Source organism: Canis lupus, chromosome 3 (genome assembly GCF_003254725.2).
Source record: "Canis lupus dingo isolate Sandy chromosome 3, ASM325472v2, whole genome shotgun sequence".
In the NCBI taxonomy this organism is placed as follows: Eukaryota; Metazoa; Chordata; class Mammalia; order Carnivora; family Canidae; genus Canis; species Canis lupus.
The window spans coordinates 79,851,172-79,875,617 of record NC_064245.1 but is presented as its reverse complement, the minus strand read 5'-3'; the positions used below and the strand labels follow the sequence as shown (position 1 = coordinate 79,875,617).

At 34.7% G+C, this 24,446-nt stretch overlaps 1 long non-coding RNA gene across 1 annotated transcript in view; it reads left to right on the top strand.

Annotated features, from left to right (window-relative positions):
• The window catches only part of LOC118354260 (uncharacterized), a 151,054-nt gene extending 136,670 nt beyond the window's left edge, over window positions 1-14,384 (top strand). Inside the window, exon 6 of the long non-coding RNA XR_004814425.2 lies at window positions 14,258-14,384. This is a non-coding gene — a long non-coding RNA (uncharacterized LOC118354260). The remainder of the gene's footprint in view (window positions 1-14,257) is intronic.
• Window positions 14,385-24,446: the final 10,062 nt, after the last annotated feature.

The following is a 24,446-nucleotide window of genomic DNA, read 5'->3' as shown; positions in this document are numbered from 1 at the left end:
TTCCTTAATAAAAGCTTTATAAATGAAAAAGAAAGTTTATTCACGTGCAATCTATACACATATAATTTATTCAGATATAATTCCCATGCCATAAAAATCATCCTTATGAAATATATAATTCAGTGTGACACCATTGCTACATAATTTTAGACATTTGCATCACCTATAAAACAGAGCTCATACCCATTTGCAGTCAATGGCCATTCACAATCCTCATCCTCAATGCTTGAAAATTGCAAATACCTATATATATTTTCTAATCTATCTTTTGATTTCTTCTATGATATACTGGTCATTAAGAAATGTGTTGTTTGCTTTTCACCTATTATAAATTCACCAAATTTCATTTTCATTTAATTCCATTGTTATCCAAGAATATATATATATTTTTTATGATTTCAATCCTTTAAAATGTTTTATGGCCTAATATATGGTCTGTTCTTGAGAGTGTTCCATGTGCCCTTGAGAAGAATGTATTTCCTGCTGTTAGTGGTTGGAAAGTTCTATAGATATGTTAGATCTACTTGGTTTACAGTGTTGCTTACATTTTCCATTTTGTATCAATACTCTTCCCAGTTATTCTATTTATTAATAAAAGTGGGGAATTGAAGTCACCAACTATTTTTGTTGAATTTTCTACTTCTTTCAATGTTGACAGGTTTTATTTCATGTATTTTGGGGGTCTTTTGTTAGGTACATATAAATGTCGTATGCTTTCATGACTGAATATTACTTTCATCATTATACAATAGTCTTAATTGTCTCTAATAACAAAATAGTCTATTGTATAGATGTTAAAATAGCTATTTCGATTATCTTTTGGTCGTTTGCATCTCCTATCTTTTTTTATTTTCAATCTCCTCGTGTCTTTGAATCTAATGTGCGTTTCTTGATGACAGCAAATAGTGGATCAACTTTTTTTTGTTTTAGTTCCCATTTAACCAAACTCTGCCTTTTAATTTGCGTGTTTAGTCCATTTACAATACTATAATTACTAATAAATCAGAATTTATGCCTGCCATTTTATTATTTGTTTTCTAGATCTCTTACAGTCTATTGTTCAATTTCTTTATTACTAGTATTTTATGTTACAGTGATACTGTCTGGTGTATCATTCTAATAGCCTTGTCATTTCTGTCCTACCAGTTTTTGAGTTACTTTTTAATCCTGGCGATTACAATTAACCTCAATTTAAGACAAACTAATTCAGATTATTACTAGTAGTATAACAAATCCTTGCTTCAATAACACTTCATTCCCTTACACCACCTTTTTGTGCTTATTGTTACAAAAATCATTTATATAGTTTATGTCCATCAATACACTTTTATAATTATTATTTTATATACAGTGGTCTTTAAATCAGATATGAGAAGAAATGTAATACAAACAAATATATATTTATTCTGTCTTTTATATTTTCCTGTGGTTACCTTTACTGGTATTATTTTTTAATGTAGTTTTGGTTAATATTTGGTGTCCTTTATTTCAATCTGATGGATAGTCACTAGTATTTCTTATAGGCCAGTACACTACTGATGAATACTGTTGGATTGTTTTATCTAGGAATATTTCAATTTATCCTTTTTCTCTGAATGATAGTTTTGAGTTATGCTGAGTTCTTGATTGACAATCTTTCTTTCAGCACTTTGATTATGGCATTCCACTGCATTTTGGTTTTCATGATTTCTGATGAGAAGTAAACCATTGAGCACATTGAAGATTCTCTGTGTATGAGTCTCTTTTGTTGCTTCAGATCCTCTTTGTCTTTTGTCAGTTTGACTATATAATATGCAAAGATGGAGCTCTCTTTGAGTTTATTTTTCTTAAAATTTGTTGAGTTTCTTGGATATGTATTTTAACATTTGCATCACCTTTAGGAAGTTTTGGGCTATTTTGCTTTAAGTATTTATCCTGCCTTCTCCTTTCTCTCTTTCCTTCTGGGTCCCTCATTATATGTGTATTAGTATACTTGCTTGTATCCCACAGACTCCTAAGTTAGATTCACTTTAATTTTGATTTTTTGTTATTATTGTTGTTCCTCAGATAAATGGATTTATCTTCAAGTTTGCTGATACTTTCTTTTGCCAGTTCACATATGCTTTTCAGTGCCTCTGTTGAAATTCTCATTTCTGTGATTGCATTTTTTGACTGCAGAATTTGTATATAGTAAGCATATTGATGCTTTTAATTTAATTAGCCATTGTTTGCAAGATTTCTTTTATTTCTTTAGACATGATTAGCTTGAGCTCTTTGAACCTTTTTTAATTGCTAAGTCTTTCTCTAGTAAATTCAATGTCTGCATTTCTTTATTAATGGACTACTTTTTCTTGTGTATCACTCATATTTTCTTTTATGTATCATATTTTACTGTTGTTATTATTGAAAATTGAACATCTTTAATATTATTGGTGACCCTGGAAATGAGATCACTTCATATAATTTGATTGTCATTTCTGTTTCTTCTTGTTGGTGTTTTGCTTTGTTTACTGTTTTCCTGAATGAATTCTCAATGTCTGTGTTCTTTGTTATAGGCAACCATTGAGCTCTCTCATCAATTGCCTCAGTGGTCATTTAATGATTGGAAGAGATTTTCTTAAGTTAAATTAAATTAAATAATAACACTTAGACATTTGGAAAACCCAAAATATTTATATATTCTGCTTTTAGTTTCTCCTGATGATACTGAGTTTGAAAATGCAATTTTGAAGGCTCATGTTATTTCTAGGAAGAAATGTTATATTCTTTAAATAAGAATGTGCTATATATTTACTTCTTTTTTCATACTCTGTTTTACTTACAAGTTTTATTTAAAAAATTAAAAAAAGAGAGAGAAACATATGCACACACACATACACACACAAACAAAAATATATTTTCTTTCTTAGGTCTCTTCAGCTTCATTGAGTTGTTTTTGGTTTGGATTTGGTTTTCTGTTACTGTTAAATTTTAAACCCAGATTGAGCAAACTTTCGAGAGAAGTTATATAATTTGATTATTATTTTTTTTTAATTTGATTATTTCTCTTCACAACTTTTCAGACCTGTAAAATGAGGAAAAATGAGGGAAGACTAAAACTGGACAGTATAAAACTATATGCATCTCTTATGCTTTGCTAAGATTAGAAATTGAGAATAATAGTAATAATAGTAACAACTCTTCTGTAAACTTAAAATGCTATCATACATCATTCTATGTGCTTTACATAATATATTAATCCAGAAAACAACCCTACATATTTTTTTCATCTTCACAACAACACAGTGAGGTAGGTAAAGTTATTGCACTCATTTTATAAATGAGCAAGGAACATGCTCATGTTAAGTGTTTTGCATAAGGTTACACAGTAGCCTCTGGAGTAGATTGTCAAACCTAGAGTGAAAGCACATAAGCTATAACAATGGAAGAAATGAGGCAAGGAGACCAAAACAGAGGTCATTGTCCTTCTTGGCTTGCATGTTTCCTCCTTGCTGCTTTGGATCCTCAGGATCCTCAGATCCTCATTCTATTCAGGTATAAAATTATGCTGATCTACATGCTTGGCTGTAGAGCCAGGCTATTGTGTCTCTTGCCCTCTATCTTAGGTAATATTTTAAAGCAAGTATGTTAAGTGGGAAACTCTAGCAGACTGTGGTTTCCCATCAATTTAACACATTTTCAGTTTCCCAATTCTGTATTAATTTATGTATTATTTGAGGCACATGTAAATTTATAGTATCATAATGCATTCCATGGATTTTGATAAGACTTTGAGTTCACTGGGGGGTGGGAAGCTATTTCTCCACTTTTCTTATACTAGCTCTATACAGTGCCCTATTTATTCCTCTAGATGTAGTACTTACTGCCTATTTTAAGCAAATATCTATATATGGCTTCTATTGGCTGAGAAAAGGGGAAGTGCAAAAATGCCTCAGGCAAATACTAGAATTAATTTGATAGGACAGGATGAGCCAATTATCAGGGCATGATGACATTTTTTTTTTTTTTTTTTTCCAGTGGGAAAAACCAAAGTAACAAGTTGCAAGGTGACTGGTCCTTAGGAAATCACTGCCTATCAGAGTAAATAATGGAAGAAAGAACCATTTGATGTCTTTATTGTTTAGTTATTACATAAAATGAAATCTGTAAACTACTTTAACATTTTTTGCTGGTTTACATATGCACCTTTTGAAGCAGGATAGTTTCCTAGCTACATTTAAAGACAGTAAATCAGACACAAACCATGGTATTCCTTTCATTAGAAGACCTTGAACACATTTCAACACAGACACACACACACAGACCACCTATGTGTGCTTCTTTTGTTGTCACTAGGACGCCTAGGTCACTCCAGAACCTTTTATTCTTCCTAATTTTGCATCTTAATTTGAGCCATAAGATGGAGGTTTGGTGACTGTATTGTGAATGCTCTAGTATCAATTGGACATATTTAGCCATTAACTTATTAGGAAAATACATTGAATATATATTTTATGCCAGTACTGCACTGACACTGTGATAATAAAAGTCAATTAAGGTCACATCTTCTTGGATCTTATATGAGAAAAAAAGGCAAATCTTAATAAAAAAATGCAAATTAATGTAAAATTTCTACTGTGATTAAGTGTGCTAAGACAGAAATTTAGCACTATTAGAATCTACAGTATATGAGATTTAGTCTAACCAGAAGCCATTTATGCAATCTGAAGGAGGAAAGAAGGAAGGTAAGAGGGAAGGGGAAAACAGTATAAATAATCAAGGAGCTCACTTGAGAAGATGAGAAATAAGCAGAGATTTGAATAAGAGTGGAGAAAATCTGTGCGGTTAGCTATGGGTAAATTATTTCAGATGGAAGAAAGAAGAAACACTACCTTTAAAGCATCTTATGTGGTTGTCATGTTTGGGGAATAGGGGGAGTCCACTGGGGGTTAAATAAGATAGTATTGTTGCAAAGATTCTCTCCTTGAGCAAACTGCATCCAGGTTCTTCTGAGCTATTTTCCCTTGTGGGCTTCAACTTAAGTCAACCAAAGACTTAAACAAACACTGACATAGTCTCCAACAGTTCAAAGACACATCTATAGGATAATCCCAGCCTAACTTAAAATTTGTCTCCCCAAGAAAACTCAAGGCTGCCAAAATGACTTATTGTCCATCCTAGCCAAGACCTGATGTTAGGTGGCATGATAGGAGCCTACCTCTGATAAGTGCCAGTGAACAAACTTAGATGATGAGTTTCACATGTACCCTCCTTCCCACTTTTTGTAACTTTTTTATACCCTGACTCTACTCAATTCCTCCTCCCTACACTCTAATTCTCCCTTTAAAATGCCAGCCACCTCTGCACAGACTAGAATGGGGTTTAGCTCTTTGCCTATTGTTAGTAGTTGACTAAATAAATTGTGTCTTCACCACTTTAATGAATGTCTGGATGTGTTTATCTTTTATAATGTTAGAACACAAAATAAGATATAGTAGACAGGGGCTTGGTCACATTGAAGCCTATAATTGATGATAAAAACTTGGGATTTTACTTAAAGGTAGGAGATCATTAGAGGTATTGAGCTGAGACGATAAAATGATAATTTTTTTTTTTTTTCAAAAAAGTAATCTAACTGCTACTAGGAGAAACAACTGACTGCAGATGGGCAAGGGGAAAAGTGGGGAGACGATATTGGAAGGTAGCTCAGTAGACTGAACAACAGATGATGGTGGGTTGGTCTTTTAGGAGTGGTGAAGAAAATGTGAAATGATATAGTCAAAGATAGCTCTAGTTGGATTTGCTAATGCGTTATGGAGTTAGATTTTAATATGTAAGGATTATTTATATGCATAGGGAAAAGTAAAATATGATTTTACACTCTGCTCAGATATCTGTGTCAAATTTATAAGTGATGATGATGTCTTTCCAAAATAATTATTCCATGGAAGAAAAGACATTATTAGGTAATTAGAAAAATCAGATATATGGTATACATTTCCCACTTGATTTTTTCCACATCATTCAAAAGTGCTAAGTGATGAAGATAGACAAATTCAGTAGACTAATTAGCAGATGATAATGAAAGGACCATATTGTTGAGGCTTTCTTGTATAGGAGGTCCTACTGTTCCCAGAGAAATACTTGTGTTCTTTTTTACCAGGCATTAAAAAAATAACATGATTTGACGAGGCATGCATATTTTTACAAAATATCTTTATATGAAAAACAAACAAGTCAGTTTTATTATGAACTGGAAATTAGGTTTCTAGTTTTATGGTCACAGCTGTGAAAAGTAGAAGAAAAACTAAAGCGGGATAGTGGGATCTTTTGAAGAGATAATTCATGGCAAAAAAAATCCTTTGATTATTTGTTGTGTATTATAAACATCCTAAAATTTATTTAGTATGCACTTATAAATATCTTTTAGGCACTATGAATAATTATGAATTTTCTTTCATCCATCCACCCATCCAATATTATCTAATGACCACAGAAATTTGCTTAATGTATTTCTCAACTTTGCAGTGGAAAAGTCGTACATCTGAAACAGGTAGGGAATGGTTTGAAATAACATGTTCTATTTATATTTAAATAATTGAAAAATTATTTTTTATAATGCAAAATACAAAAAAAACCCCACAAAACAATTGTCAAAAATGTTTTTCAAATGCTTAGTTGAATGTCTGAGGACACATACTAACCAAGAAGTTTCTTTAGGAAAGTTAAAGCGTGGGAGTGTGTGATTTCTATGCTTATCCAAAAAGCAGAGTCTTAGGAGAATTCCATTTACTTGACAACAGATGGGCCTGAGTTGGAATACTGTTCCTATCATGTGCAAGCTCTGTCACATTAGGCATGATATGTGACTTCTTTGAACCTCAGTTTTCTCAACTCTGAAATGGGGTTAGTAATATCAACAGCATAAGATTTTTACAAGAATTTAATGTGATAATTGATGACTTTCCAAATTTCATTGAAAACTTGTAACTCAGTAAACATAAGTATATAGAGACTATTTTTTTTAGCCTTAAGCCAGTTTTCTATTACTTTTATTTATTTATTTTTTAAATTTTTTATTTATTTGTTTTTTTTTTAATTATTTATTTATTTATGATAGTCACAGAGAGAGAGAGAGAGAGGCAGAGACATAGGCAGAGGGATAAGCAGGCTCCATGCACCGGGAGCCTGATGTGGGATTCGATCCCGGGTCTCCAGGATCGCGCCCTGGGCCAAAGGCAGGCGCCAAACCGCTGCGCCACCCAGGGATCCCTCTATTACTTTTAATAAGAAAATAAATAATAGATTAGTTTTTCTAATAGATGCATTACTGCAGCTACAGTATAATTGTTGTTTAATTTAAAAATAGCCTTCCTGGGACACCTGGGTGACTCAGCGGTTGAGCACCTGCCTTTGGCAGGTCCCGGGGTGTTGGGATCGAGTCCCACATCAGCCTCCTGGTAGAGAGCCTGCTTCTCCCTCTGCCTTGTCTCTGCCTCTCTCTCTCTCTCTCTGTATCTCTCATGAATAAATAAATAAAATCTTAAAAAAAAAAACAGCCTTCCTTTCACATGTCATAGTAGAAACAAAACAGTAAAATGACATCAAGCTAAAGACAAAAAAATAAAAGTTGATATATTCATTTACCAAGAGTTTATTTTTCTATTGGGTTTCCAGTATTGGACTTATTGCTAGGGAGACAATGGCATACAGATGTAAAATGTACTTTCTCCATGACTGTCAATGACTGGAAGGACACATTTGGGAGTGCAGTATTATTTATTTTTATGATTTGTTCTCTTCTGTATGTTTCTTCAAAGTGCTATCAAGAGGTGGGCACTTGACAGATGAGCACTGGGTGTTATTCTGTATGTTGGCAAATGGAACACCAATAAAAAGTAAATTTATTATTAAAAAAAATCAAAGTGCTTTCAAGGAAAACAAAAAAGACTACAGCATTTGAAAAGACTTACTAATATTCCTAAACTGCATCTTGTTGTTTTTCACGAGATTGATTTTCCTCACCTCAAACTTACTCATGGACTAATAGGATTAAGAATACATAGAAAAATCCTACTTTTCTCAAATTTATGGACAGGCTTTATGACATGGCTGACTCCAATTGCAATTTCAGAGAAGGCCTAGGATTTGTATGAGCAAAAAAAACCCCAAACAAACAAAGGATTTGTATGAGCAAATCCAATTGGCTGAAGGTATAGGTAACTAAGAGTTGTTTCTTCTCCTTCACTACCCTCTGATGCTCCAAGTTAACTCTTTCCCTGAAGTTTTCAAACTTCCTGTTTATATTATATCATTAAATATTCTGGTAGTTAATATTCTTATGTTCTGTTGGATTCACCCTTCCATCAGGCTTGAGACTCAGCAACTGAGAATTTCCTCCTCCTCCACTCTGCAGCTGGTCAACCTCCTTGATTTTCTCACTTGAGCCTCGGCTCTTTCAGAGTGATGGGGCAGGTCAATGGGAGAGAGGACATGACAAAGCTCTCTAGGATTATAGGTTGCTATTGAAACCGTTTAAGTGTTGTTGCTTCTCTTGGTAACACTGAATCATGGCCTTTGCATTTTATACAATAACCAGTCATACTCTCCCTCTCTTATTGGGCACATGTGAAAATTCCAGGGAGGGTTTTGTAGGAAGCCTCTCCACTGGCCAATTCCTTAGATTTTTCTTGCTCCCCTACCATAAGCAATTACCTCCAGATCATACTCCCAATCTCCTAATGCTGGGGGAACATTGCCAGTTTTTTTTTTTTTTTTGCAGTAGAGACATATGAAGTAGAACATCTTTTTTCATACCCATTTGCCATTTGTAGCTCTTTTTGATGAGGTATCTGCTAAGGTCTTTCTTCCATTTTTTTAATCAAGGTTTTTTTTTTTTTTTTATTTGTTGACTTTCAAGACTATCTTGTATATTTTGGATAATAGTTTTTTATCAGATGTGTCTTTTGCAAGTTTTTTTTTTCCCCCCAGTCAATGGCATGTCTTCTCATTCTCTTGACATTGTTTTTCACATAGAAATTTTTGATTTTAATAAATCCAGTTGATCAATTATCTCTTTCATTGATCATACCTTTGGTGTCTATTTAAAAAGTCATACCCAAGGTCATCTAGGTTTTCTATTTCCTTTATAATCTTGAGTTTTACATTTAGGTCGATGATCAAATTGGAGTTAATTTTAGTGAAGGATATAAAGTCTGTACCTGCATGATGATGATGATGATGATGATGATGATGACTGTGTTTAGACATTCAGCTGTTTCAGCACCATTTGTTGAAGAGATTATCTTCGCTCCATTATCCTGCCTTTGCTCTTTTGCCAAAGATCAATTGACTATATTTATGGCTCTCTATTCTTTTCCATCCATCTCTGTGTATTCTTTCACCAATATCACCATATTTTTTAATATCACCATATTTTGATTATTATAGCTTTATATACTATGTCTTGATGTCAGATTGTGTCAGTCCTTTAATTTTGTTCTTCAATATTGTGTTGGCAATTCTGAGTCTTTCATCAGTCCATATAAGCATCATATTAGTTGATCAATATCCACAATTGATATTGTATTGAATCTATAGATTATGTTGGGAAGAAATGACATGCTAACGTTGTTTTGCTGTCTTTCAACATCGAATCTCTCTCCATTTATTTAGTTCTTCTTTGATTTTGTTCATCAGTTTTATACTTACACATATTTTGTTGGATTTTTTTTTTGTTGGATTTTAAATACCTAAGTGTTTCATTTTTGGAATGCTAATGTAAGTGACACTGTGCTTTTTATTTCAATCCATTTATTTATTGCGGGTATATAGGAAAGTGGTTGGCTTTTGTATGTTAACTTAAGACATAGCAAGGTTACTATAATCACTAATTAGTTCCAGGAGTTTTTGTTTGATTCTTTTCAATTTTCTATATAGATGATCAATCATCTGTGAAAAAAAGATAGTGTTATGTGTTCTTTCCTTATTATATACTATATTTCTTTTTTTGTCCTAGTGCATTAGCTTGAATTTCCAGTACTAAGTTTAAAAAGAATGGTGAGAGGAGATGACAATAGCTTTCTCATTAAGACATTCAATGTGTTGAGTGATGTCTCTATTCATCTTGAGTCTCTGCCATCATTTGTTACCCATACTTTAGAAAACACTAGTATAGTAAGAAAACACAGAATTTGCAGTTGGTTAGTGTTATTTTGGGTATTTTGTTTCCCACCGCAATCTCATATGATAAATTCTAACACCCAAAGTGAGGATATTGGGGAGTGGGGATCTTTGAGAGGTGATTAGTGGCCTTTTATAAGAGGCCCCAAAGAAATCCCTCTCTTTTACTATGTGAGGACAAAGTGAAGCAGGTCTTTACTTGGCACTGAATCTGTTGGCATCTGTATCTCCTTGATCTTAGACTTATAGGTCTCCAGAGTTGTGAGAAATAAGTTTCTGTTGGTTTGTAAACTACACAATATGTGCTATTTTATTATAACAGCCCAAACTGACTAAGATAGATCTTAATTCAAATTAAGGTTCCATTGCCATTATTCCTGAGATCTTGGGTAAGTTACTTATCTTTTCTGTATCCTAGAGTTTTCTCACAATACTGAACTAATATAACCAATTTGGAGGGTTGTAGGCAAAATTTCAAATAATATATGCATTCAATAAAAAAGAGCTAATGGATTATTATTTAAATTATTATTTAAATCTTCGAAGTTGGAAGTGTTTCATGAGTTGCCATGCTTTCCTTTTCCTTTATGTCTCTAAAAAGTATGGAAAGGAAGAGGTTAAAACAATCAAATATCTAAATCTGCTAACAGGCTGTTAAGACCTTAAATTGAATAGACTGCAAGCAAGTTGAGGGCAGGCACTATATTTGATTCATCTTTGTTTATGTACACCTAACATTCTAGACATGGTATGTTTTCAAAGATGTTTATCAAGCCAAGTAGGAATGAGCTTGCTTGAGTTTTATTAATTGGTCCCAGTACCCATTTCCAAACTTTTATAAAGAGTTGTGATTTTGAATTCTTACTTTTTCATATTAAGATGAAAATAAACCTGAAAAAATATTTATCAGTCAGATTTTATTTTATTTATTTTATTTTTTTAAATTTATTTATGATAGTCACAGAGAGAGAGAGAGAGGCAGAGACACAGGCAGAGGGAGAAGCAGGCTCCATGCACCGGGAGCCCGATGTGGGATTCGATCCCGGGTCTCCAGGATCGCGCCATGGGCCAAAGGCAGGCGCCAAACCGCGGTGCCACCCAGGGATCCCTATCATTCAGATTTTAAAAACATAAATCTGCTAAAGCTCCACAATAGCTTTAAAATATTACAATAATACCCTTTAACAGCATCTCATTTAACTTATGAAAAAGAAAAATCCTATGGAAGCTTGCAAGGTTCTACATCAGGAGTCAGCAAATGTTTTTTTGTAAAAGGCCATCTGGTAAATATGTTAGGCTTTGTGAGCCAGGAAATCTCTGCTTCAACTATGCAGCAAGTCTTTTGTAGCATGAAAGTAACCATAAAGACACTACGTAAATGAATGAGCATGTCTGATTCCAATAACATTTTATTTTTTAACAGTGAAATTTGAATTTGTTAATACTTCTCATGTGTCACAAACTATTATCTTTTTTTCTGATTATGTTTTCAATTATTTTAAAATGTATAAACTGTATAAAATGCATAATGCTGTGCAGAAAAGCCTTTTCTAACTTCTCAAATGAAATTAGGTCTTTTTGTTAAAGTTTTCTTTGGCATTCTGTACTTTTCCTTCATAGGACTTATATCAATGTATGGTTTTGGTTTGCTTGTGTAATAATTTAAACAAAATGTATTTCTTTCTCCATTAACCTGAAAGCTCCTTAAGGGCATGGCTTCTGGCTATTTTGTTGAATACAACACATTGTTTATCAACCTCCTATCAAGCACTCAAGCACACTTGATAGTGAATGAAAATTTATTGAGGGATTTAATAGTTGCTTCTCTATGAAAAGCTTATTTAAAAATGGCTTATTGGTAAATGCCTTAACTGGAAATAAACAGAAATGACAAGAACATTGATTTATAAAAGTTTTTTTGAAAAGTCAAGAGATTTGAAATGTGATTATCTGATATATTCAGACTTGACCAAACTAACTGACTATTCACCAAACCAAAAGATGAACCATCTTGCCTCATTCGGTACTGTGCCATACTGGCATTGCATTGAGTCATCCTACTACATTTATTTTTTCTGTGGTATTCATAGCAACTCCATGGAACCACCAAAATTATAATGTCCATTTTATTTATGAAACTCTCAAGGACCAGAGAGATTCAGTGATTTGCCCAACCTCAAGCAGCTAGTTTGTGGCAGAGTTGAGGGTCAGCACCAACTTGGATTTTATTACTCAAACTGGTAATAATTTAGAGTTAGAGAAGGTAAACACTTCATACCTCGTCTCTGTCTCTTTTCATCAGCTGTGCTCTTCGTCAATTCTGTCAGCCACAAAATTTAACGGGATATTTGGGACTTTCTGGTTTAGAATGATTAGCATGTACGAAGGAAGCAAAAGAAGGCATGGGAAAGGTTATTGAATCTACTCCAAATAGTCCCTGTGGTAAGTCATGAGAGGAACACATGTGAACTCTAAGCTTTGCCAGTTAAGTTACAAATCTTTAAATCAGAGAAAATTCCATCAATTCCAGCTTTCAACTGAGATATATGCATATTTCTTCTACATTTTTTTAAGTGTAGAAAACCAAGATATTGTTTCTAAGCAAAAGCAGGGGTTAGCATCTATCTCAGACAGCAGGTTTCAATTTGCTTATTTGTGGAATTTTAGATGCATCCCATTTGTAATCTGAAGCCAGATAACAAAATTTACTAAAATAGCAAACAAGTTGGGACAAAAAAATAATTTGAGGATTTAAAAGTGCAATTTTGTTGTTAAGAAGATTCAAAGAGGTTTCCAGTTGAGAGTTGTAAGCACTGATAAAAACATTTCATTGAATTTTCTGATCCTTATAGATCTTTCACAAACTTGACATGACATTTATCATGAAGGATATTTTTGATTGTTTGTGGTTGAAGATAAGGCAATCCAGACTTAATACATAATGTTTATGTAAATAACTATATATGTGTTTGTATGTGTGTAGTACCTTGACTTAATTACTTTCATACATCTTTAGATATCTTTTTTTCTTTTTTCTTTTTTTTTTCTTTGTTCTTTAGATGTCTTAAAGGGACCTCTGGTGGACTGTTAATTTGAGATCAAATGTTAGATGTGAGTGAAGAACATAGTAGGTAAATAATGGTTGTAGTTATAAGTGTCTTAATAGGTAAAAGGGTACCCATAAGCCTTTTATATGAAGGACAAATAATCAGTCTGGAAAAGAACTAGTCCTCAGGAGAGAGAAATATAGTCTAAATATAGTGGCTAAGTAATCAGTGGGCAAAATCAATTCTGAACACACATGGTGCTTATCACTTACATGTACTCTACTTTCATGGAAGCTGCACCTATATTTGCTTCAATAAATATGTGAAACTTATAAATGAATGAAAGCAAGTTAAAATGGGCAATTTCACACAACATAATAATTGTGAAGCACTAGAAAATTTAACATAATACTCTCACTTCTGTTTGGAACACGGGATGGCTTAGTCCACCATACCACATTACTTACTTTAATATTCAATAGAACCAGGTTGCTATTATTTCCATTTTAAATATTAAACACCTATGGAATAGAGAGAGTATATGACTTGCCCCAAATAAAACAGCTAGTTAGTGATAGAACTGGGTTTAAACCCTATATTGAGTTTGATTCTGAATTTGAACCATATGTGATGCCTGGGTGGCTCAGTGTTGAGCATCTGTCTTTTGCTCAGGGTGTGATACCTGGATCCTGGGTTTGAGTCCCACATCGGGCTTCCTGCATGGAGCCTGCTTCTCCCTCTGCCTATGTCTCTGCCTTTCTCTCTCTGTGTTTCTCATGAATGAATAAATAAAATTAAAAATAAGTATAAATAAATAAATTTGAACCATATAGCCAACCAATATACTGAGAATAATTCCAAACTATCAATCATGTCCCTATGTGTAGTTACAACCAGATCTGACAGGGACATTAGATTAGGTAACAACTGCTTTAAGAACAGAAGAAGATGATACTTCTACGTAGCATCAGCATTTATAAGAGATTACAGTTCTCATTCCAAATGCCAGCAATTGGTTTCTTAATATCTGGTTTTAATAACAGTCTTTGGGCATCTTTCTGTCTTTACAGATACTGAAAGGCTTTCCAGTTGGGGTTGACAAAGACCCAAGTATGCTCAGAAGCCCCTGTGAGACACACCTGAGGACTCCTAGAAATAATGAAGAAAATTTGACTAGGCTCAGAACTGGAGTTATTCCACATTCCTTATAATTTCATAGAATAAAAAAGCTTCATTTCCTAATCATGTGTTATTTAATCTAAATGTTATTTATTTTGAGAAAATTCTAGTTGAATTTAGCCTGGCTGCTTTATTCCAGCCTATAAAAGATCAAATCACTCCTGATTAGATAACTTTTTAGGATTCCAGAAGCACTAAGTATTGATGCATATCATAAAAGTGTTATGGTGATATCCTCCTCAGCTTACACGCAGCTACCAGGCATATATAGCACTTCCTTATATTTTAGTCTCCCCATCCTATTGATTCTAACCCATGTATCTTTCTTATAACCTCCTTTTTTCCAGTCTCTAAGGTTAGGTATAGGCAAATTCATGTATGAACATGACATAAGAAATATTAGGATGATTATAAATATTTCTAAAACTATTCTCTTGCTTTCACATAATAAGACACCCTTCCGGGCAGCCCCGGTGGCTCAGTGGTTTAGCGCCGCCTTCAGCCCAGGTTGTGATCCTGGAGACCCTGGATCGAGTCCCATGTCGGGCTCCCTGCATGGCACCTGCTCCTCCCTCTGCCTGTGTCTCTGCCTCTCTCTCTCTCTCTCTTTCTCTCCCTGTGTCTGTCATGAATAAATAAATAAATAATCTTAAAAAAAAAAAAAAAGAAACTCTTCCTTTTGTCTCAGTTTTGTTGTCCTGATTTCCCTATGGAAAGACACATGTTTAGAAGTTATATTTAATTCTGTTATTTTTATGAGTTAGGAAAACAAACCCTTAGGTGTGTATTCTCCTACTCATAATTCATGATTTAGAAAAATTTATGTTGAATTTGACAAAAAGCCCAAATGGAAAGAACTCAAGGTAAAGGGGAGCTTTTTGAGAATTCAAGTAGGGCATCTCTAGAAACTCAAGAATGAGTTTAACAACCAAACTTCTGGAAGTCAAGGATGAGGCCTAGAAAGCAAATGTTTGTGTCTCATCCTTATTCTTACTGGAATTTGGATTTTGCTTTTTCTATGTTACAAAATATATTTGCTGACAGTTCCTGAACATTACATCTTACAATTTTAGTCACAACAAAGGGAATGTTATGATTCTTTTTGAAATATAAAAATCCCCAGGAAAATCGTTATTGGACAGTTTGGCTCAGGTGCTTATTCTAGGACAAATCAACTGTTGACAGTGACTGGGATAATGTTGTACTAAACAGAAATTCCCATGATAATCCTGTGAAATTAGTAGGAGAGACTGAACATACTACAGAAAGGTACAATATTAGAAAAAAAGTCTTGTGTTCCACCTGGTACATAGTCTGTGTTAGGCTCATCTCTGGGGTATATAATTTGGTATAATTAATTTTACCAAAAATTTCAGGCTACTATTTCTATGTGTAAGAGTGGTCTTAAGATTTAAGAAACTTGAAGGAGGGATCCCTGGGTGGCGCAGCGGTTTGGCGCCTGCCTTTGGCCCAGGGCGTGATCCTGGAGACCCCGGATCGAATCCCACATCAGGCTCCCGGTGCATGGAGCCTGCTTCTCCCTCTGCCTGTGTCTCTGCCTCTCTCCCTCTGTGTGTCTACCATAAATGAATAAATAAAATCTTTAAAAAAAAAAAAAAAAAAAAAAAAAAAAAGAAACTTGAAGGAGGTAGCTATCAAATTGCCAATCCAACATGTAAAGTCATGCATTTTCTCTTGAACTGGATTTCTTTGACTTTACTTTCTTCTGACTTAATGGTTGAAATGAAAGACAATCTTTTAGATTTATTGACCACAGGGTGGCCCTCTTTAAAACACCATCTTCCATCTCTACTCTTTAGCCTTGTCTTGGAAAGCACCATAACCCCACAAAAGTTTTCAACTTTAATCATGTCTTTTGCCCATTTCGTGATTGGATCGTTTGTTTCTTTGGTGTTGAGTTTAATAAGTTCTTTATAGATCTTGGAAACCAGCCCTTTATCTGATAGGTCATTTGCAAATATCTTCTCCCATTCTGTAGGTTGTCTTTTAGTTTTGTTGACTGTATCCTTTGCTGTGCAAAAGCTTCTTATCTTGATGAAGTCCCAATAGTTCATTTTTGCTTTTGTTTCTTTTGCCTTCATGGATGTATCTTGCAAGAAGTTACTGTGGCCGAGTTCAAAAAGGGTGTTGCCTGTGTTCTCTCTAGGATTTTGATGGAATCTTGTCTCACATTTAGATCTTTCATCCATTTTGAGTTTATCTTTGTGTATGGTGAAAGAGAGTGGATGTGGATTCATTCTTCTGCATGTGGATGTCCAATTTTCCCAGCACCATTTGAAGAGAAATCTCACAGAGGAAGACATAGACATGGCCAACATGCACATGAGAAAATGCTCTGCATCACTTGCCATCAGGGAAATACAAATCAAAACTACAATGAGATCCCACCTCACACCAGTGAGAATGGGGAAAATTAACAAGGCAGGAAACCACAAATGTTGGAGAGGATGCGGAGAAAAGGGAACCCTCTTGCACTGTTGGTGGGAATGTGAACTGGTGCAGCCACTCTGGAAAACTGTGTGGAGGTTCCTCAAACAGTTAAAAATAGACCTGCCCTATGACCCAGCAATTGCACTGTTGGGGATTTACCCCAAAGATACAGATGCAATGAAACGCTGGGACACCTGCACCCCGATGTTTATAGCAGCAATGGCCACAATAGCCAAACTGTGGAAGGAGCCTCGGTGTCCATCGAAAGATGAATGGATAAAGAAGATGTGGTTTATGTATACAATGGAATATTAATTACTCAGCCACTAGAAACGACAAATACCCACCATTTGCTTCAACGTGGATGGACCTGGAGGGTATTATGCTGAGTGAAGTAAGTCAATCGGAGAAGGACAAACATTGTATGTTTCATTCATTTGGGGAATATAAATAATAGTGAAAGGGAATAGAAGGGAAGGGGGAAGAAATGTGTGGGAAATATCAGAAAGGGAGACAGAACATAAAGACTGCTAACTCTGGGAAATGAACTAGGGGTGGTGGAAGGGGAGGAGGACAGGGGTGGGGGTGAATGGGTGACGGGCACTGAGGGGGGCACTTGATGGGATGAGCACTGGGTGTTATTCTGTATATTGGAAATTGAACACCAATAAAAAATAAGTTTATTATAAAAAATAAAAATAAATAAATTCAGAAAAAAAAAGTTTTCTATTTTCAGATTTTCTTTCACTAAAGTCCTAAACTAGTCAGAAAATGATTAGAAACATGACTTTCTATGGCTTTTGTCTACCAACAGGCATTATTCATAATAAACATTTGCCTTATCCAAAGTCTGCTACAGAGAATATTTTTAAATTTAGATTTGCACATATAGTTTCTCTACATAGATAGTTCTTAACTGGATTGGAGAATTAGGCTTTTATGAAGAGCTCATAGTTCACTGAAATTATACAAATTATGTATGCAGGGTCTAAATATGAAAACACAACTATAGAATGATAGGAACATTAAGGTTTTTTTGTGTGTAGATATCCTTTAAAATTAGTTGTACAATTTATTAGTTGTTCCATAAAACAATTTAGTGGTTTTATGGAAGTAGACTACATATCAAACCAATATATACTTTTATCTCTCAATTTTGCTTTTCATCTAGGCTAATATAAACTTGATATTCAGCAATATTTTTTTTATCTGCCAAACATCCAATGTTAATGTCACTTGGGATTAACCACGTCGTTAATTTACTTAAAGTTTCAGTTGCAAGATGTCTTTTGAACACTAGTTAGGACTCAAAACAAAGCTAGGCTAAAATGTCTTTTATATTTGTTATTTGAGCTGAATAATTGGTCAATACACCTATGAATCTAAGAAATATTTTATGCCTACAACATCGATGACATTATTTATGAGTAATAGGTTTCTTTTTTTTTTTTTTTAAGATTTTATTTATTTGTTCATGAGAGACACAGAGAGAAAGGAAAAGACACAGGTAGAGGGAGAGCAGGCTCTCTGTGGGAGCCCGATGTGGGACTCGATCCAGGGCCCCAGGATCATGCCCTGAGCCAAAGGCAGATGCTCAACAAATAAGCCACCCAGGTGTCCCAGATTTCTATTTTTTAAATAAAAAAAAGCAAATGGAAATAGATAGTTTTAGGTCTACCATGTTATTGATATGTGAAAGAGTCTGCTACATAATCTTTTGGCCTGAACAAGTGACTAGGTTTATTTTTTTCAATGATATTTTCCTTGAATTTAATGCTTATCACAATATATAATATTAATAAACTTTTGTTTCAGCCTAAACAAAATGAAAAATATGAAGTCCACAGTTGTTAAATTGTCAAACAAATTGTGTCATTGGCATATAACCTCACATGAAAATCTCTTTGAAAGTTCCTGGAAAAATAGATGTTATGGAGAGAACACGAGAACAAGGTCTAGATAAGAGATCTTGGTCAAAGCCCAGTTAGAATTTTATAGCTAATATGGGAATAAAGGAGGATATGAATGGCATTTCAAGTTTCTTGCTTGTTCTGGAATTTTTGGTAATAAATAGCTTAGGGGGAAAAATGAGTTATAAATCTGCTATGTCGGGGGAAATAATAAGAGAAACACATTTTTTTTTCTTTAGTGATATACAATGAAGGACAGTTATTAAGGATTACTCAACCAATTTATCATCAGAAACATGATACTAACCTCTACAAAGGGGATCCTATTATTAACTCCTCATATGGGCTTCAAAATTAAGTCAAATGACAGGAGTAAAATGCATGCATGTTTAAAATGATTACAAATCAACAAAAGGCACATGCCTTAAATCAACAAATAGTAAGTAGGTCAGTAACTTCTCAATGCTGAGAAAGGAAAATATAAATCCATTGATCTCAGATGTATAAATTGACAAATATGCATGAACTTACATATATATTTAGTGTGCAAAATGGTTACAAGAAGAAACTCCAGAGACAGTCTGGGTGTGAATTTGAGTTCTTGTATTTACTAACCATGTGGCTTTGACATCAGACTAGTCGTTCAGTTTTCCATATATCAATTTCATTAGTTGTAAAATGGGAATAAAAATGATACCTTTTTTTGTAGATTGAGGTTAAATGTAAATGCCTAGTATATAGTAAACACTATATAAATTTTAAAAATAGCACATTTATTTTTTTTACCTTTCTATTTCTGAAGATCTCTAGTAAAAGGTACAAAAAATAAAAAACGTGTTTTTTTGACTCTCAAACTCCCCCCTCCCCCAACCCTTCCTGGCATCATTTGTCACTTAATGTAGCAGAGCCTTATTGGGAAACAAAGAGGAATGAGGTTCATGATTTTCATGTGTACCTAAGAAGCTGCTGCACATATAGGAGAAGCTCACACTTTAGTATTTCAGCTGTATACATCTCAAACTCTCTGACAAGGGGTAGGACTTTATTTAATTAGATTGGCTCCCCATTGCTGCAAGTATACACTGCTGAGCTTTTAGGAGTGTAAAGTCTGAACTTACTGCAATCCTGTGTCAAGCCAAATTCCATACCTCCACTTGTAGTTTCAGCAAAGTTCTCCAGCAGGAACATATACAGGAATTACATAAAAGTTTCCTCAGTGTGGCCTGCTCTGGCATGAACCTTTTACCTTGTTCCCAGCCTGGTGAACTACTCCAATTTACCCAATTCTCTTATATCTACATTCTTTGCATTTATCATAGAATATTGAAATGTTAACATTTTCCATAAAAATACAATCTTAATGCTGTGTCACTGTTAGCTTGCTATAATCATGATTTTCTTCTTGCTCATTCTTGTCCATATTGCTTTGAACGTTCAATTGTGTTTACACTAGTCTGGAGGATATTCAACGCCTGTATTACCTAGACAGTGCTCCACTATGTGGGGCCTATTTGATGCTTGCATACAGACTGATATGGATAAATATTGCAAACCCATCATATTAACCAGCGATCCAACTCTTTAGTGAAGAGTTCTTCTTTGCATTTGCTAGAAACCAGAATGGCAGAGAGTTAAATATAACTGTGAAGTCCTTTTGTAGACAAGGAAGTGCTAACACTTGTTGAATATTTAGAATTTGACAGACACTGTGCGGGGCATCTTTCATATATTGTTCCTTTTCATTCTGATAATAACCCAGTGTGTTAAGATTGAGCAACCCAATTGGAAAGTTCATAGTTGAGAAATTCCCTGAGTTGAGTAGGGATAACTTGTTCATGTCTTCACTTCTATATGAGTTAGATGTCAAAGTTTTGAATTTTTTTTTTTAAATCTATTGCAGAATAGTGCTTCTATGGCATGTTGCTGTTGGTAAAATCTGCTTGGGGTGGGTTGGGTCATGTATGAGATGTTTTTGAGATGGGCAAAGGGATTTTACCACTCTGGGCATCCCTCTGTTTGAGGAAGATGGTAGACATTAAGGTGTTATTATTAAGCTTCAAAATTTACCAATAGGGCAGCCTGGGTAGCTCAGTGGTTTAGTGTCGCCTTCAGCCCAGGGCATGATCTTGGGGACCGGGGATCAAGTCCCACATCAGGCTCCCTGCATGGAGCCTGCTTCTCCCTCTGCCTGTGTCTCTGCCTCTCTCTCTCTCTGTGTGTCTCTCATGAATAAATAAATAAAATATTTTTTAAAATTTTACAAATAAATCATGAATTAGCTAACAATGGAAGCATTCTTCAGAAAATGCTAGCTTACTTGCGAAATATGAATTGATGAAAGGAAAATTTTAGCAGCTTTATTTATTTGTTTATTTATTTATTTATTTATTTATTTTAAAGATTTTATTTATTCATGAGAGACACAGGGAGAGAGAGAGAGGCAGAGACACAGGCAGAGGGAGAAGCAGACTCCATGCAAGGAGCCTGACGTGGGACTCGATCCCGGGTCTCCAGGATCAGGCCCTGGGCTGAAGGCAGCGCTAAACCACTGACCCACCCTGGCTACCCTTTAACGGATTTATTGAAGCATTATTTATATACCATGAAATTGACCCATGATAAGTATAGAATTCAATGATTTATAGTAAATGTGCAGAGTTGTGTGACCATCATGATAACCCAGGTTTGGAACATTCTCATCATTCAAAAAAGTTTCTTCATGGACATTTACAGTCAGATCTCCCCTGTCTTCAGCATGAGGCAACCACTGATATACCTTTAGTCTCAACAGATTTGCCATTTCTGCAAATTTAATATAAATGGTACATCATGTGGAATTTTGTGTATAGACTTTTAATTTTCTAAGATGTGTCTGAGCTTCATTCCTTGCTGCATTGCAGATTGTCTGCTTTTTTTCATTAATGAATAGTACTTCATTGTATGGTTATACCACATTTTACTTTCACCAGTTGATGAACATTTTGATTGTTTCCAGTTTGGACTATTATGAACAATGCTGTTAAGAACACCTGTGAAATGACTTTTGTGCAGAAAATATGTTTTCATATCTCTTGGATAGATTCTTATTTGGAAAATTTGAGTCACATATTGACTGTTTTTTAGATCATTTTACTGGGGCCCCTGGGTGGCTTAGTTGGTTAAGCATTCAATTCTTGATTTCAGCTCAGGTCATGATCTTGGGGTCATGAGATCAAGCTCCATATCAAGCTGAGTGTGAAGCCTCCTTAAGACTCTCTCTCTTCCTCTGCTCTCCTTTCCCCCATCCCCCAATTCCCACCTCACACGCATGCACTCTTTCTCTAAAAAAAAAAAAAAAAAAAGAAAAGAAACCACTTTCCTAAGTTGCTGTACCATTGTGGTAGGCACAAGAATAGTTCCCTCTCCAAAGATGGCCAAGTTCTAATTTCTAGAATGTGTGACTATATTTAAATGGAGCAAGGGAATTAAAGTAGCAAGGGAATACAGAAGCTAATTGGCTCACCTAGAGATGGTGAAATTATCTGAGTTTATCCAGATACTTAAAAGTAGAAGAAAAGAGGCAGAAGTATGAGAGAGATGGCAGTATGAGGATTAATTGCTCTTTTGCTGGTCCTGAGATGTAGGGGGAGGCTATGTGGAAGGATTGTATGGAGGCCTCTAAAAGCTTGAGAAGGCACCCAGCTGGTAGCCAGCAAAAAAGACTCCAGTACTACAATAGCACAGGACTGAATTCTGGCAGCATTTACACGAGCAAAGAAACGTTTTCTCCCTACAAGCTTAAGAAAGGAACACAACCCTGATGATACCTTCATCTTAGCCCATTGAAACCCATATCAGACTTCTGACCTATAGAACTGTAGGATGAGAGGGGCAGCTGGGTGGCTCAGTGGTTGACCCTCTGCCTTCTGCTTATGGGATTGAGTCTCAGGGGACTCCCTGCAGGGGAGCCTGCTTCTCCCCCTGCCTATGTCTCTCTCTCTCTCTCTCTCTCTGTCACATGAATAAAAAAGAACTGTAAGATGAGAAATGTGTTAATTCACTAAGTTTTTAGTCATTTTGTTACAGCAGTCATAGAAAACTAATACAACCATTTTACATTCCAACCAGTAATATATGAAGTTTAGTTCCTCGACCTCTTTGCCAGCACTCATTATTGTCTCTTTTTAATTATACTTACACTAGAGGGCTTGTTGTGGTATGTTATAATGTTCCTAATTTTCATTTGAGTAATGAGTGAAGATAATATACATTTTCTGGGGGCTTATTTTCCATTCACATAGGTATATGTAAATATAGATTCATAAGTGTCTTAAAACTATTTCCTGAAGACATTTGCCTTGTCATCTTTATAAAAAATAAGTTAAAATATGTGAAAATGTTCATTTCTAGGCTCTTAATTCTGTTACATAGATGTAAATAATCTAACATTCCTTATACCAATGCCATGTTTTCATTACAGTAGCTTTGCAGTATGTTTTTAACAAGGTTATTGTTTATTGTAAAGCTTTGTTTTTATTTTCCAAAATTATTTTGGCTATTCTAGATCCTTTGACTTTCATATATATTTTAGGATCCAGTTGTCAGTTTATGGAGGAAAAAGCTGGAGTTTTGGCAGGGATAATTTTTAAATCTATTTATCAATTTGGGGAGGATTGCCTGCTTGAGTTGTTTTATTCCATAAACATGGGATATTTTGCAATTTATTTAGATATTTAATTTTTCTTAGCAATGTTCTATAGTTTTCATTTTGAAAGTTTTGCACTGCTTTTATTAAATTTATTCCTAAATATTTTTTTTCACTTTTCATCCTGTCGTGGATTGAATTAGATGCTTGATTTTACTTGTGGATTATTCATTTCTAGATTACAGATACAATAGTCTTTTTTTATATTAACATTTGTCTTAATTTCCTGAGACTGCTGAAATAAATAAATGCAAACTTGATGACTTAAAACAACAGAAATTAAGTCTCCCAGAGTTCTGGATATCAGGACTCTGAAATCAGAGTATGGCAAGTCTCCTTCTGCAAACTCCTGCAAGCTCTCTGAGCAGAATCTGCTCCTTGATGCTTCTGGAGGCTGCCCCAAATTCCTTGGCATTCCATGACTTGCTGATATCACTCCAGTCACTGCCTTCATCCTAATTTTACCTTCTCCTCTCTGTCTCTTTCTCCTTCTAATTTCCCTCTGCATTCCTCTTATTTTTTTTTTTTTTTAAGATTTTATTTATTTGTTGAGAGAGAGAGAGAGAGAGCATGAGCAGGGTGAAGTGCAAAAAGAGAAGTAGACTCCCTGCTGAGCAAGAAGCCCAATGCAGACTCTATCTCAGGAGTCGGGTATCATGACCTAGGCCAAAAGGAAGGTACTGAGCCACCCAGCCACCCCCTCTGCATTCCTCTCATAAGATTGCAGGTTATGGCACTTAAATCCACCCAGAATCAAGGATAAGCTCCTCTTCTCAAAATCCTTAACTTAGTATTATCTTATATTACAAAAGATGTGATTAACTCTTTCCAATATAAAGTAACATTGAAAAAAATAAATAAAAAGTAACATTGACAGGTACGACGGATTTGGATGTGAACTGATTTTGGAGTCCCCCATTGGGGCTACTGAATTTTTTTTTTTTTTTTTTTTAGTTCTTCTAGGTTTTCATTTTGCTTTGTAGATTCTTTACAAATTCCTACATGCTGGATCATATTATATAATCTTTGAATTAA